Here is a 15,948-nt window from a genome sequence, read left to right as displayed (position 1 = left end):
CTCTACTAAAAATATTTAAAAAATTAGCTGGGCGTGGTGGCGGGCGCCTGTAGTCCCAGCTACTCGGGAGGCTGAGGCAGGAGAATGGCATAAACCCGGGAGGCAGAGCTTGCAGTGAGCCGAGATCCCGCCGGCTGCACTCCAGTCTGGGCGACAGAGCGAGACTCCGTCTCAAAAAAAAAAAAAAAAAAAAAAAGCCAATTAATCGTCATTCTAAAGTAAATCTCCACCAACATTAAATCTTCAATTAGCCAGAGAACTTCATCTTCACCGTTTGAATATTTATTTTTATCTTTTTTTTTTTTTTTTTAGAGACGAGATCTTGCTCTGTCACCCAGGCTGGAGGGCAGTGGCATGATCAAAGCTCACTGCAGCCTCCAACTTCTGGCCTCAAGTGATCCTCCCAGCTCAGTCTCCCAAGTAGCTGGAACTAGAGGCACGCGCCACCACACCCAACTAATTTTTAAAAAAATTTTTTTAGAGATGGGGTTTCACAATGTTGTCTAGGCTGGTTTCTAATTCCTGGCCTCAAGCGATCCTCTTGCCTCAGCCTCCCAAGTACAATGTTTGAATATTTAAAACATAAAATTAATAAGTAGTACTTCAAAGTACATAAGATTAGATCATTTTCCTTCAAACTTTGATGAACAGATAGTGCTTAAGATCAGGGTATTCTGCAAAGACAGGATATTAGAACAGAAAAAGACCTGAGTTGGAGTTAGGGAATATAGAGTCTAGACCTGGTTTTATTGGTTCTCTTAGTAATAGCAACATGGCCGCAGCCAGTCCAAGAATCCCCTAGGCCTCTGGGTGTCCCATCTACGAAGCTTCATCGATGAACCAGATGATTCCCAAGACCCCATTACAGCTTCACATGCAATAACTTGTAGGCTGGTTAAATGCCACGAGACTGAGAAGGCAAGTTAAAAGAGTGGCAAGCTTCAAGGATGAAGAGGTGTTTGACAGAGTCCTTGAGGAATAGGAAGATTTCCACAGGCATGAAGCTAAGGTCAAGGTAAATATCAGCAGAGAGAATGGTTGACTATGCTTTCATTCAACAAAACATCGCAGTGGTTCTCCTCTAATGCCTAGTACATTGACATGGTTATAATCACAATACACAGCAGCCCAGCAGTTCAGAAGCTTTAAATCATGTTTAAAACTATTGTTTTCATTGGAGGGGAAGTAGGAGGAAGTCAGAGCAGGGGCACCCACCTGTAGTCCCAGTTTCTTGGCAGGCAGAGGCAGGAGGATCACTTGAGTGCAGGAGTTCGAGACCAGCCTGGGCAACATAACAAGACTATCTCTTTAAAAAAAAAAAAAAAAAAAGTGGCAGGGGAGGAGGGAAGCTGGGGAGGGCATGCAATCTACATCTAGTGCTGGGTGGAGACAGGCATGTGTGCATACTTCAGTTCTACCTACACGGCCTGTTCAACGTCAATGCCCTCTGTCCTCATTTTCTTAAACATGCAGTAGGAAATGGAAGTAAAATATTTATTGTTAAAAATGCATGAAAATATGAAAATGTCTTTGGGGAACTTATTAAATCAGAGTTCATCAGAAACCTCTGGCTGTAATCTTGGGCTACCATCTTTGAGGAGTCTTGAAGCCTGAGAGCTCTTTCTGAAGACCACGGTTCTTTAAAATAGCGCATGTTGCCTTTCCTCCAGGGACATAAATGATGTTGGGGTCTCTCAGTGGGACTGCCCCAGCCATTTGTTTTTCAGACTTTTTAGTACAACAGTAAGCTAAATAAGTAGCTGGTGGTGTCCACTGACCCAGACCCATAAAAATGACGGGCAGAACTGTTTCACCTTATCATGACCTGCAACTGCTGTGTTTTAATTTTTTAAAGAATTCTATCAATCGAAATGGTCTGTGTGCATAATTCGAAACAACACAAGAGGTCCCAAATATGGCTTCTAGGCAAAAGGAAGTTAGGCAAAATTTGCAATGTATCTTTCCATCTTTGCAGATGTGCTGCCTACCTTTATGGAAGGAGCAGAGAAACCAGAGGAATATTTCATTTAAAGTCAGACAACCATCACACACTCTGAAAAACATTTGTTTGGCTTGAGAAGAAAAAATATTAAGTGATGGGGCCACAGGATTTATAACACCATCACAGGATTTCTGGAGTATTAGCCATCGCAACACCCACTAATATCACACCAGCTAAAGATTCAGCGAAAGCTTGTTGGTATGCCAATCAAATACGATATAAGGACACTGTTCTCTTGCTAATCTGGCTTGATGCAGGAGCATAATTTGAAATAACTTGTCTAATGTATGATCTGCAGATCCTTCAAGCACTCCTCCCTAAATATTGCTTCTTTCAAGCAAGACTTTCATAAATTGTGAAAGGTAGGGAGCCCCTGTTTGTACTTCCTGGGAAATGTCTGGAGAGTACCTATTTGAAATTCATAGATATATAGACAGATCCAGCTGCCTTAACATGCAGTCTAAGGGCAGTTAAGACTCTTCTGTGAGGCCGGGAGCGGTGGCTCACGCCTGTAATCCCAGCACTTTGGAAGGCTGAGGCGGCGGGTGAATCACAAGGTCATGAGATCAAGACTATGCTGGCTAACAGGGTGAAACACTGTCTCTACTAAAAATACAAAAAATTAGCAAGCGTGGTGGCACATGCCTGTAGTCCCAGCTACTCAGGAGAGTGAGGCAGGAGAATCACTTGAACCTGGAGGCAGAGGTTGCAGTGAGCCAAGATCATGCCACTGCACTCCAGCCTGTGCGACAGAGGGAGACTCCGTCTCACAAAAAAAAACCAGCAAAAAACAAACAAACAAACAAAAAAGATTCTGGGGCACTTACAAGGACGCATATTTGAATAAATAGCCAGTTTACTGCAGCTTCTGAACAGCTGAAGAAGACAAGGTCAATATTCTCCTCTGAAAATGAGGCCGACTAATGAATGATCAAGACCCAACATTCTAGTCCATATAGTTTGGCCATGAACATCTGAGCCTGAAAAATACCTGAGGTAAGACTATTCACACACCTTCAGCCAAACGAAAACACACTTCTAGATTCGTGACTTAGATCAATGTTTCCTCCTGTTACATAAAACCAGGGAAAATTATTTGTAAGATATACACCAAAATGTGCTATTTACACAGGTGTGTCCAATTTGTGAAAATTCGTCAAGCTCTACACTTAAATGTGCACTTTTTGGCATGCATTTTACTTTTAATAGTTGTACTTACATCTGTACATATACTGTATGTGCATATATAGAGACATAAGTATATAAAATAATAAATAGAAGTTATTCATTAAGGTATTGATAGACCCTCAGATAATGAAAAGAAGTGCTTTTCATTGGGGCTTTTCATTTAGAGGCTAGAAACATCTTCTAGAAAGTAATTTCATTGCAGTAGCAATTGCTAATGAAAAATCAACAGATATAGTTAATGACTCAGTCAACTAGATTTCACCTTTAAAAAAAAATGTATATAAACTCTTAGTTTAAAAAAAAAAAAGAAATGGAACAGGAGGGGAAAAGTATATGTGGATACTGATGCCTGGAGATGTTGGAGTCATTTTTTAAATTTAATACACTTACTTATTAAGTCTTACTCACCTGTTACTACTTCCTATGAAGAATAATGATTTTATTATAGACCAAGAAAACAACCCAATTTGGTTTTTTGGTTTTTTTTTTTTTTTTTTTAGATGGGGTCTCACTCTGTCACCCAGGCTGGAGTGTAGTGGCGTGATCTCGGCTCACTGCAACTTCCGCTCCCAGGTTCAAGCAATTCTCCTGCCTCAGCCTCCCCAGTAGCTGGGATTACAGGCACGCACCACCACGCTGGGCTAATTTTTTGTGTCTTTAGTAGAGACGGGGTTTCACCGTGTTGGCCAGGCTGGTCTCAAACTCCTAACCTCAAGTGATCCACCCACCTCGGCTTCCCAAAGTTCTGGGATTACAGGCATGAGCGACCACGCCCAGCCCCAAAATGTTATTTTAAACCATAAACAGTATTAGCCAGTATTAACAGTTCAAAAGCAATCTGGAATCGTCTAAAAGAGACTGCAAGTCAATGTGTCCTAAATTAACCAGGAAGTCTTTTCCATGTCTTGTGGTACAATTACAAAAGATTTCTATCTAGAAAAAGAACACAACCGAAAAATGATTAAAGGCATTCAGATCAAGGTATTTTGTCAAGATTTCCTAGGTGTCCTCTTTATTGGTGCCGTTACAAGATAAGGAGAGACAGACATAAGCAATTGCTCGCGTAGCCTCTCCTACAGAAGAGTTACCTCCATGAACTGAGAACACTCTACCCACTCTCACATTCCAGTTCACTCACCCACATCTACCTTCCTGCTTAAGAGAAGCATTGAGAGACTATAAAAGCAAGGAATTTAAGTCTTCTGCTACTTTAAGGCAAATTGCATCAAGAGGGCTATCACAAAATGCAAACACGATGAAAGAATTTCCTCTTCTTTGCAAAATGCAGTTATTCTGCATTAACAATGTCAAGTTCTGCATTCACTAGACCTCCCAGATTTTTATTCTTATCCTCGTACAAATAATCAAAGCTGCATATATCTCAGAATGTTGATTAGAAAATACTACAAGCTGGGCATGGTGGTGCACACCTGTAGTCTCAGCTACTCAGGAGGCTGAGTTGAAAGGATCGCTTGAGCCCAGGAGTTTGAGTCCAGCCTGGGTAACATAGATACCACCTCTAAAACAAAACAAACAAACAAGCAAAGGTTGGGCATGGTGGTTCATGCCTATAATCCCAGCACTTTGGGAGGCCAAGGCAGGCAGATGGCTTGAGTCCAGGGGTTAAGAGACCATCATGAAACCCATCTCTGTAAAATAAATTTCTTTTCTTTTTTTTTTTTCTTTTTTTTTTTTTTTTTTTTTTGAGACGGGGTCTCGCTCTGTCACCCAGGCTGGAGTACCGTGGTGCAATCTCAGTTCACTGCAAGCTCTGCCTCCCAGGTTCATGCCATTCTCCTGCCTCAGCCTCCCAAGTAGCTGGAACTATAGCGCCAGCCACCACGCCTGGCTAATTTCCTATATTTTTAGTATAGATGGGGTTTCACCATAGCCAGGATTGTCTCGATCTTCTGACCTCGTGATCTGCCCGCCTCAGCCTCCCAAAGTGCTGGGATTACAGGCGTGAGCCACCGCGCCCAGCCAAAATTTGTTTTAAATACATTTATAGTTACCAAGACTCCCTAAACTCTGCCCATATTCTTCAACAATCAAAAGAATTTCACACAACATTAACATCACAGAAACAAAATAAATAATATAGTTTCACAAAATTTACCAATTTTCTGATGGCCCTCTAATACATTAGAAGATTCTTTGATTCCCAGAACCAACAAAACAAATGAAAAAGATTTATAGGGCAATCATATCCATCCACCTACTGTTGACACAGTGCCTACACTACACAGACTAAAGTATAGCATAGTTCAAATCCTGGACTACACAGAAGGTTGCCTGGATGACTTCCTCTCTACTTCCTGCTACAGAAAGGTGAGAAAACCTAAACATCTCTGAAAATAAACTATCTTCATCACCATCCCTTCCTAGTTTTTTTAATATGCCATCAATTTCACAAATAATTAGCAAAAATAAGCTACTCTCATTATATGACTTTCTAGTCATATTTAATTCGCTTTAGTTCAATTTTATCCTTAGATTCCAAGGTCTCCAGATCGAAACTTAGACAGTATTCATCTTTGTATCTGCCCAGAGCTTAACACAGTACGTTCACATACTGTAATCAGAATTCAATACATCTTGATGAAATCAGCTTAAATGTCCATAGTCCAGATGTAGTAAAAGGCATTGTTGAACTTGAAAACGTTGCCACTAAAGAACAAGAAATTTGGCTGCAGTTATCACCTTTAAGCTGACATCTCTGGTTCTCTGTCCCTAAGCTAGACCCACCGTATAACCAAGTGTCACCTTCACTTAATGTGTAGGCATCTCAAACACAACATGTTTGAAAATGAACATGTCTTTCCACTACCTCCCCAAGACCTGCCCTTCTGCCAGCATATCCTCTTCTCCATGAATGGCATGACCGTCTACCTAGATGCCCAAGGCAGAAATCTTAGACATGCTGTTGAGTCCTATCTCTCCCTTACCTCTTACATCCAATAATCACTGTGTCCTGTCACCTTCCTAATATTTCTTTTTTTTTTTTTTTTTTTTTTTTTTGAGACAGAGTCTCACTCTGTCACCCAGGCTAGAGTGCAATGGCACGATCTCTGCTCACTGCAACCTGCAACCTCCGCCTCCTGGGCTCAAGCAATTCTCCTGCCTCAGCCTTCCGAGTAGCTGGGGTTACAGGCGGGCACCACCACGCCTGGCTACTCTTTATATTTTTAGTAAAGATGAGGCTTCACAGTGTTGGCCAGGCTGGTCTCAAACTCCTGACCTCAAGTGATCCACCTGCCTCAGCCTCCCAAAATGCTGGGATTACAGACTTGAGCCACCACACCCAATCCCTTCCTAATATTTCTTGAATCAGTCTTCTTCCCTACATCTGCATTACCACCAACATGCCAGTCCAAGCCACTATTCTCAGACACCTGAACAACCCCCCAACCAGTCTCACTACAGATCCATTATTGTATGTCTCCAACTCACCGGTTACACAGCAATTTTAAAGAGCAATCTTTAAAGTAAAAAATTGTAGATATGTGTGTACTCGTGCAGAAACCTTATCTATCTCATAATTATGATACCTCTTGGAGAACCTAGCACACAGTAGGTCTGCAATAAAGATGAATACTCACTCATCCATCCACTTGATCAAAAAGGCTGTCACAGGCTTTTTTTTTTTTTTTTTTTTTTTTTTGAGACGGAGTCTTGCTCCGTTGCCCAGGCTGGAGTGCAGTGGCCTGATCTCAGCTCACTGCAAGCTCCACCTCCCGGGTTCAAGCGATTCTCCTGCCTCAGCCTCCCGAGTAGCTGGGATTACAGGCGCCCACCACCCCACCCAGCTAATTTTTGTAATTTTAGGAGAGATGGGGTTTCATCATATTGGCCAAGCTGGTCTTGAACTCCTGACCTCAGGTGATCCGCCCACCTCAGCCTCCCAGAGTGCTGGGATTACAGGCGTAAGCCACCACAACTGGCCTTGTCACATGCTTTTTACAACAAGCACAAACATTACCAAGTAGCAAGATGTTACGAAGACATTAACAAATATTTAGCATTGGTTAAGCTACCAAAGTAATCTAAAATAGTCCAGCCCAGATGGGATTTACAGCTGAGACGAGAAATAGCTTCTATATACAAGGTAGCAAACGAACAAGATGACATTACATAAAGACAAACAGAACACTATATCACTGTAAGAGTCTTTGAGTTGGATTGCTAAAGGATGAATAGAATGTAAACAAAACGGAAGATGCTACAGATGAAGAACTATGGAGGTATCCACTCACGGGTGCGTTTGTTTCCAGGAGCGCAAGTCACACACGCATAGGTTTGATATGAAGGGAGAGGAATCAAAGGACAAAGTCACTGATCTGATCACAGAACAGGTTTATGTTTGGAAAAGTTTAAAGCTGAATACTTTGAGAGTAGCACAATTTGAAGAACAACGGGATCTGGGTAAAGAGATTAAGACTTGATAAGATTAGGAATAATAGCCCTATCGTTTGACTGTGCCAGCTATAGGACTTGACACATATTCTCTGATTTAAAAACCTACTACAAGGCCAGGTGTGGCGGCTCTTGCCTATAATCCCAGCACTTTGGGAGGCCAAAGCAGGAAGATCACTTGAGCCCAGGAGTTTGAAACCAGTGTGGACAACATAGTGAGATGTTGCCTTTACAAAAAAAAAAAAAAAAAAATTTCATTAGCCTGGTTTGGTGACACCCGTCTGGGCTCCCAGCTACTCAGGAGGCTGAGGATAGCTTGAGCCTGGGAGGTCAAGGCTGCAGTAAGCCGTGACAGTGTCACTGTACTTCTACCTGGGAGACACAGCAAGATCCTGTCTCCAAATAAATAAATAAATAAATCCTACTACAACCCTATCATCTAAATACTATTACTACTGTCTCCGTTTACTTATGAGGGAACTGTGTCCAATCTTTTGGCTTTCCTGGGCCACACTGAAAGAAGAATTGTCTTCAGCCACACATAAAGTACACTAACACTAATGATAGCTGATGAGCAAAAAAATAATAATAATAATAAATTAAAATAAATAAATAAATGTTTAAAAAAATAAAAATCACAAAAACAATCTCCTAATATTTTAAGAAAGTTTAGGAATTTGTGTTGGGCCGCATTCAAAGCCGTCCTGGGCTGTATATGGCCCATGGGCCGCAGGCTGGATAGGCTTGATTTACAACATATTTAAGGTCATACAGTTGGCAGAACTGGCGTTTGAATATAGCAACCTCAGAGCCTTTACAGGTCCACAAAGCAGTCCTCTGCAAAAATGATGTTATGCAAGGAATGCTTTAAAACCTAATAACAGGGTGTGGGGTAAACTGAAGGCTGCATATATACTCAGCAAAGCAGCAGCTGTAGTAATCTAGGTCAGAAGTGAGCATAATTAGACTAGAATGATAGTGATGAGATTAGAATACAAGAGATTAGTGCGCAAGAGAATGTTCAAGGGAAAAAGAGCAGGCCTGAAAGTAAAAAATTAAGAGGTGTTGGGATTCCAAGGTAAGTCCACAGTTCCGAATCTTAGATACAAAAAGAATAATGGTACCCTAAACAGAAAAGGAGTCCATGAAAAAGTGGACCTATTTTTCCATTTTTGTCTTTTGAGTGAGATGAAGAGCTATCCACGTGAAATTGTCCAATAGGCTGCCGGGGCAATGAGACCAAAGCTTGGTTAGAAGAACAGGGCCAGATTAATATTATAAACACCAATTTTATATCCGTGAATATTTCTTAAACCAAAGAGAATATTGTCTTAACATAGAAAACTAACACTGTTACCAAAAAAAGAAAAATAAAACTTTTAATAGCATAACACTTTCCCACACAATAACAAGTTCCCAAAGTGGCCCTAGCAACAGCACATCTATGTATGTTAGTACAAGTCAAAAACTCCCTGCCACCTACTCAAGTCCTTTGCAAACGATTCCACACCCACTGCATTATCTTCGCAGCCTCTTTTTGGAACACAAAATATTGAGACAGCCTGCTAAAATGCATATGGAAGTTTCCACCAAACATGAGACTTTCTACTTACTGGGGATATCCATTTTTAAATTTCTAATCAATTTAAGGCATACAAACAAAGATTTTTAGGAAATGTTAGAGGTACTGATGAATTTACATGAGCAACCAGGTACTTAAAGAAGACAACTGCAGACACCACAAAAAACTAAAATGTCATCGGGTCTCTATATCATCATGGGTAGATATTGTCAAAATAGATAGATTTTTAAAAGCAAGTAACAGAATGAAACACACAGTATACCATTTATGTTAATGAACATGTAACACCATATAGGTCCTTAAGGAAATATCCATATATAGTAAATTTAGAAAATGATAAAAGGATATATATAAATTCATATTAACTACTTCTGGGAAGAGAGGGAAATGAAACTGGAGAGGGAAACAAAGTATATTTCAAACGTTATCCATAACATTTCATTTATTCCATTTTTTTAAAATCTGGAAAAAAAAAAACGCCAAAATGTTAACATCTGTTAATGGAGGTAAAGGTCATTTATTGTGTTCTCTTTGCCATTCATTATTTCTGAAATGTTACCCAAATTAAAAAAAGAAGGAAAGAAAAGGATCCATATCTCTTGCCTAATGAAAATGTCACATGAAACATATCTGACATATTCTGCCTAAATAACTCCAGGGTGAACAGGGTGAAGCAAGCAGTCAATTTCTATTTTGGACTCAACGTATTTCTTGAAATAGAAATGGCATAATTAGCAGATCTAAATGCTGGTTTGATTTCCCAGAGTGAATCTACAGGGTGGGCCTGAGCTATGGGCAAGTTCTCCAGTGGCAGCAACTAGGCAAGGGCACTAAGCCTCAGTATCTCCTAAGGAAGCTAAGAGGAAGATTCAGAAGGAAGAAGCTATTAAAAGTTCTCCCAAATAAATCCAATGTCATCCTTCCCAACCCTAATTCTCCCTGTTCCCTTTCCAAGTCCTTCCTCAAGTCACCAATAGAGATGTTCTGCAGGTTAGTGGATCTTTTTCCTTCTAAGAGGTGAATCTCTGATTGGTCTTTTGGGTTTGTCATTGGCTCACTATGGAAATGCACAGTTCTCTTTAAGAACTCCGGCCAGGCGCAGTGGCTCACACCTGTAATCCCATCACTTTGGGAGGCCGAAGCAGGTGGATCACCTGAGGTCAGGATGGCGAAACCCCATCTCTACTAAAATACAAAAATTAGCTGGGCATGCCGGGCACTGTAGTTCACACCTGAATCCCAGCACTTCATGAGGCCGAGACGGGCAGATCACAAGGTCAGGAGATCGAGACCATCCTGGCTAACACGGTGAAACCCCGTCTCTAGTAAAAAAAAAAAATACAAAAAAAAAAAAAATTAGCCAGGCGTGGTGGCAGGCGCCTGTAGTTCCAGCTACTGGGGAGGCTGAGGCAGGAGAATGGCATGAACCCGGAAAGCAGAGCTTGCAGTGAGCCGAGATCGCACCACTGCACTCCAGCCTGGGTGACAGAGCGAGACTTCGTCTCAAATAAAAAAAAAAAAATTAGCTGGGCATGGTGGCACATGCCTATAATCCCAGCAACTCAGGAGGCTGAGGCAGTAGAATCACTTGAACCCGTGAGGCGGAGGTTGCAGTGAGCCAAGATTGTGCCACTGCACTCCAGAGTGAGTGGGTGACAGAGTGAGACTCTGTCTCAAAAAAAAAAAAAAAAAAAAGAACTCCATGCATTCTGTCAATATCACTTATTCCGTGCAGGCATCAGGGATGTAAGTTTAAGGACAAAACCCCTACCCTCAAAGACATGTCTATTAATTTTTCTTCCACTCAATTTCTTAGTCTTAAAATGTTCCCATCATCAAACCCAAGAAAAATCAAGTCTAAACTGTGGCTAAATGATCCCTTAGAATTATCGTGACTATCATGAGCCAAGGTAAGAACTTGATGTGTGAGATGAGGCTATTTGAACAGGACAACCACTTAGGAAGATCTGTTCCTCCCTAATGCGCCCAAGCCACCACTGGTAAACCAGGACAATGAGCCATTACAGAGAACAAGGAGGAATGCATGCTCATTCATATTTGACTGCACTTCTTACCAGCCAGCAACTGCCAAGACTGCTATACCTGAGAGGACAAAAATAAAGGGAACATTACTGTGTACCTGCTCTAGATTTGTTTTAGGAACAATACAACATAAAGAAAGTATACAGTCATTCCTCTGTATATGGGGAAGAATAGTTCTAGGACCTCCCCCGATACCAAAATCTACTGATGCTCAAGTCCCTGATATAATAACCCAGTGTTTGCAAATAACCTGTGCATATCCTCCTGCACACTTTAAATCATCTCTAGATTACTTACAATACCTAACATAATGTAAATGCTATGTAAATCGTTGTTATATTGTTTAGGGAATCATGACAGGATAAAAGTCTGGACATGCTCTATACAGAAACAACCATTCATTTTTTTCATATTTTTCATCTGCAGTTGGTTGAATTCTGATGCAGAACCCACACATACAGGGGGCAGATGATATAGTGATATCATATGCAGTCCAAATTTCGGGAACAGAATTCCTTTTCACAGGGCTTAGGCATAAAAAAAAACTTGGTGTGATTTCTAGTACTCGACTCCAGATTAATAAATAGCAACAGAATAATAAAGTTTCCCAGAATCCAGACTCCTAAAGGCAGGCTAGGGCGCAGCCTAGCGGAGGTGCAACAGCCAAGACCCTGATCATCTCAGACCCTGGGAAAGCATAGACCCGACAAAGGTCACATACGACATCCACATAACAGGGTCAAAACCGTCCCACGAGAGACAAATGGGCATGTGCCTGGCAAAGCAATACAGGGTGCCAATTTAGACAAAAAGAGAAAGAAAACTGCATGCCTTGAACACATTCCTGTGTCTGACTAGAGTGGAGGGTATGTAAAAGAAAAACAACAGTAATGGAAAATGCCATATACAGGCGTCAATACGATAGGCTTTGAAAGGCAAACTGAGTAATTTAGGCTCAGTGTGGCAGAGTAGATCCAAAGAATAAATGGTCATTTATTTTTCTTTCTTTTTTGAGACAGGGTCTCATTCTGTCACCGGGGCTGGAATGCAGTGGCACAATCTCTGCTCACTGCAACCTCCACTTCCCAGGTTCAAGCAATTCTCCTGTCTCAGCCCCCTGAGTAGCGGGGATTACAGGCACACACCACTACATCTGGCTAATTTTTGTATTTTTAGTAGAGACAGGGTTTTGCCACATTGGCCAGGCTGGTCTCAAACTCCTGATCTCAAGTGATCCGCCCACCTCGGCCTCCCAAAGTGCTGGGATTACAGGCATGAACCACTGCGCCTGGCCTAATGGTCATTTCTAAAAAGGAAGATGACTTCTGTACCCACACACACAATGAAGAGGTAATGAATATCTGCTCAAAGAAGGTAGCAGCAGTAACTCACAGAGAGGAATGATAACACGAGATGCTATCAGTAGGAAGAGATGACAATATCAGGTTATTGACCAGATAGCAGAGATGGAAAAAAATAAGTAAATAGCTTTTTTAGGGTATTCATCAACAATATTGTTAATTAATAATGAATAGCAACTAGCATTTACTGAGCTTTGGTATGTGCCAGGCACTGCACTAAATACTACTTCTGTGTTATCGGATTTAATTCTCACTACCAACTTTTGTGGTAGGTACTCTAATTAGTCTGTTTCAGTTAAGAAAACGGAGGTTTGGAGAGAATAAATAACTTGTCTAAATTCATAAAACCAGCAATAAACAGGACTGGAATTTGGAAGCCAACATGCTAATTTTACAGTCCATATTCTTAACCATTAGGACATATGGCCCTAACGTTTTCAGTTACATGCCAAGGGTAACGTACACCAATTAAGCAAGGAAGAGAGCTGTGGAAACCAGTGTTCCAGGACACTGGAAGGCTACAAGCAGAGTCATTGTTAAGAAGATAACTCACCCTTCTTTCTCTTCACAATGAGGCTTTTGGCCTTGAAGAAGCTAAATTTCATTCAAAGCCTAGGAGAACCTGCTGTTTATGAGCATTCCTGTAAAAGGAAGTGGACAGGTGGTTCCTGTTAGTTCCATTGGCACTGTGATGTAATCTCTGACATTATCACAGGCAGCTGTGTGCCTCATAGGACACCAAGGGGCCAGAGAAAAGTATACTTCAGTATATTGTCTCTTTTCCAGCGAATGTGGCTGCCTGCTTCCAGGGTGGTTCAGCACCCTTGGCTAATAAAACAGGAACCTGAGCCTCGACTACAGTGGATGTGGGAATGTTCTCTTCCTATCAATTTTTGTATACCACTTAAAAATGCTTACAGCTGGCTTTGGAGGAAGAGCGGTTAAAATCAAACGTACTCACTCTGAGACATTCAAATATCCAGGATATAAGCCACCGAGCAACTGCAAATTTGCTACAGCAAATTAGGGCTCAGGTGGATTCACTGAACTGGAGCTCATTAAAGCCACAGGCAGTTTAGAAGCCACTCAGACAGAAATGATAGCTGAAACCAAGACAATGGGTAAACTCACAATTGGGGTGGTGGGGGTGAGTAAGTGGGTCAAGGACTGAAGTCACTCCCACAATTAAAGGACAGGAGCATAAAGAAAACCAGTGGCAGAAACCAAGAAGAAACCAGAAATGGAAGAACTAAGCTTCCCATCTCCAGTCATCAAATCTTCTCCCGTACACTGTTCAGATCTGTGTTAAATCCAGCCCTGCCCCGCCACCCGTGACTCCTCAGTTCGACCCCTCGCTATTGCCTGCCTGTTCTGGGTCAGAGAACTCCTCCACTACACCAACATAGTGAATGAACTGAACTCCATACATGATCATGACATGACTGGAAAGTTCTATAGCCTATATCTCAACCTGACAGTGTGTGGACAGGGGTAGGCATTAAAAAAAAGATACCTTTTTCTGGTGTGTCAATTGCACACAGTGGAAAGTGACTTTTAATCTTGTACATGAAACATAAAATTTCATCACAATTTCATGCCTGCAGTGGGCTACTTTTCAATATGCCCCAGCCTTCTCCTGGGAAGAGGTGCACGTTGGTGGAGTAACTTAAGGCACTGGCCAAAATAGGTGAGACTTGTGCTTATCCAAATTATGTGAAGGAGCCAAAGACAGAAAGAAGATGCACAAAGGGGAGGAAATTTCCAATATGAATTCAAATCCCACAGTTCTCAAGCATTCGTCTCTGATGTATAGGAGAATGGGTAACCTGGGTTTGAATCCTGGCTCTACCAGTTCCTAGTTATATGACCCCAAAGGCAAATTACCTAACTTCTCCCTGACTCCATTTTTCTATTTGTAAATGGAAATGGAATACTCAAAGGGCTGAATTAAGCATGGACATCTAGGGAGGGTTTGCATAGCACAGCACCTGGCATACTGTAAAGAACCAAGAAATGACAGCTCTTACCTGTAAACACCAAGTTTGTACCACTCTATTAAAGCATTCCAAAGCTTTTTTTTTTTTTTTTTTTTTTTTTTTTTTGAGACAGAGTCTCACTCTTCCACCCAGGTTGGAGTGCAGTGGTGCAATCTCAGCTCACTGCAGCCTCTGCCTCCTGGGTTCAAGCAATTCTCCTGCCTCAGCCTCCCAAGTAGCTGGGATTACAGGCGCCCACCACCACGCCCAGCTAATTTTTATATTTTTAGTAGAAACGAGGTTTCCCCATGTTGGCCAGGCTGGTCTCGAACTCCTGACCTCAAGTGATTCACCCACCTTGGCCTCCCAAAGTGCTGGGATTACAGGCGTGAGCTACCACACCCAGCCCCCAAAGCTTTTTTCAGTCCAAAATTATTATTAGACAGGAAAATGTCTATTTTGATAAGCAGCCTTGCCATATCATTCACAGCCTGTCCCAAAGGATACCTTTAGCTCCATATGCAAAAACAAGAGTAAATTTAAATACCCAGTTTCTGACCCATCTGGAAATTAGAAGCACCCAGGATAACAGAAGCCAAGTCAAAATCACTTTAGTTAACATTTATTAAGTGTAAGACACTGAACTGAAAACAACAGAAGAGATCTTGGTGGTGAGATTAATAGTCGGTATGAACACCAATGATTAAGTAAAGTACTTTACTGAGGATACTGCTCTGAAATGCACATGAGAGGAAGCACACAGGAAAAAGCAGTGGCACCAAGATCCCTGCTGATCAAGGACAGCTGTTAACTGGTTTCCAGGAGGGGTACACAAATGTACACAGACATTTATATAATCTTTTGTTGTCTAGGCACCAAGTCTTGTGTATTCAGCAATCACTCAAATCATGAGAAGGAATTCAGGGAGGGAGGAGCAGCTTAAAAACAGGTCTGGCCTGAAGCAGGAAGACCTGTTTCAAGTCACAGGCAGCATTAGCAGGAAGAAGCCAATGAAAAGTCTGCAGCTGAAGACTGAAGAAAGTTGCCTTCCCTTCCTTTCTCCTCTCACCCTAATTCCAACAGGACCTCTTCAGCCTCATCTGACTGCCCCCTCTACATGATAGGTTTCACTGATTGCTTCCATTTTTTCCAAAGAAAACTTCATCTTATTGGCTATCAGTCATTTCTCAAAATTACGAATTTTAAAGAGGGGGGAATATTGGCGTAAATAGAACTTTTGTTTGTCATTCCACCCATGGAATGATTGCAACAAATCAATGTAATAAGAAGAGAGGTCAACCTTTCACTTACTCTATTATACTACAAGAACCTTGAAGGCAAGCATGCTTTATACATTTTTGAATCTGATCTCAGAATACAATA

The 15,948-nt window shown here is 41.5% G+C and overlaps 1 protein-coding gene across 4 annotated transcripts in view; it reads right to left on the bottom strand.

Moving 5' to 3' along the window:
* LOC105479981 (MAGUK p55 scaffold protein 7) overlaps positions 1 to 15,948 on the bottom strand; it is a 249,974-nt gene that overhangs the window by 216,358 nt on the left and 17,668 nt on the right. The window contains exon 1 of one of the 4 annotated variants that reach the window (XM_071070315.1): positions 13,143 to 14,615. The exons of the other annotated variants lie outside the window; for them this stretch is intronic. The gene's annotated coding sequence lies outside the window, so the exon portion shown is untranslated. Of the gene's footprint in view, positions 1 to 13,142; positions 14,616 to 15,948 lie in introns of those variants that run through there. 4 annotated transcript variants of the gene reach the window in all.

This window comes from Macaca nemestrina, chromosome 9 (genome assembly GCF_043159975.1).
Source record: "Macaca nemestrina isolate mMacNem1 chromosome 9, mMacNem.hap1, whole genome shotgun sequence".
In the NCBI taxonomy this organism is placed as follows: Eukaryota; Metazoa; Chordata; class Mammalia; order Primates; family Cercopithecidae; genus Macaca; species Macaca nemestrina.
The sequence above is the reverse complement of the archived record's forward strand: the minus strand, read 5'-3'. Positions and strand labels throughout refer to the sequence as shown.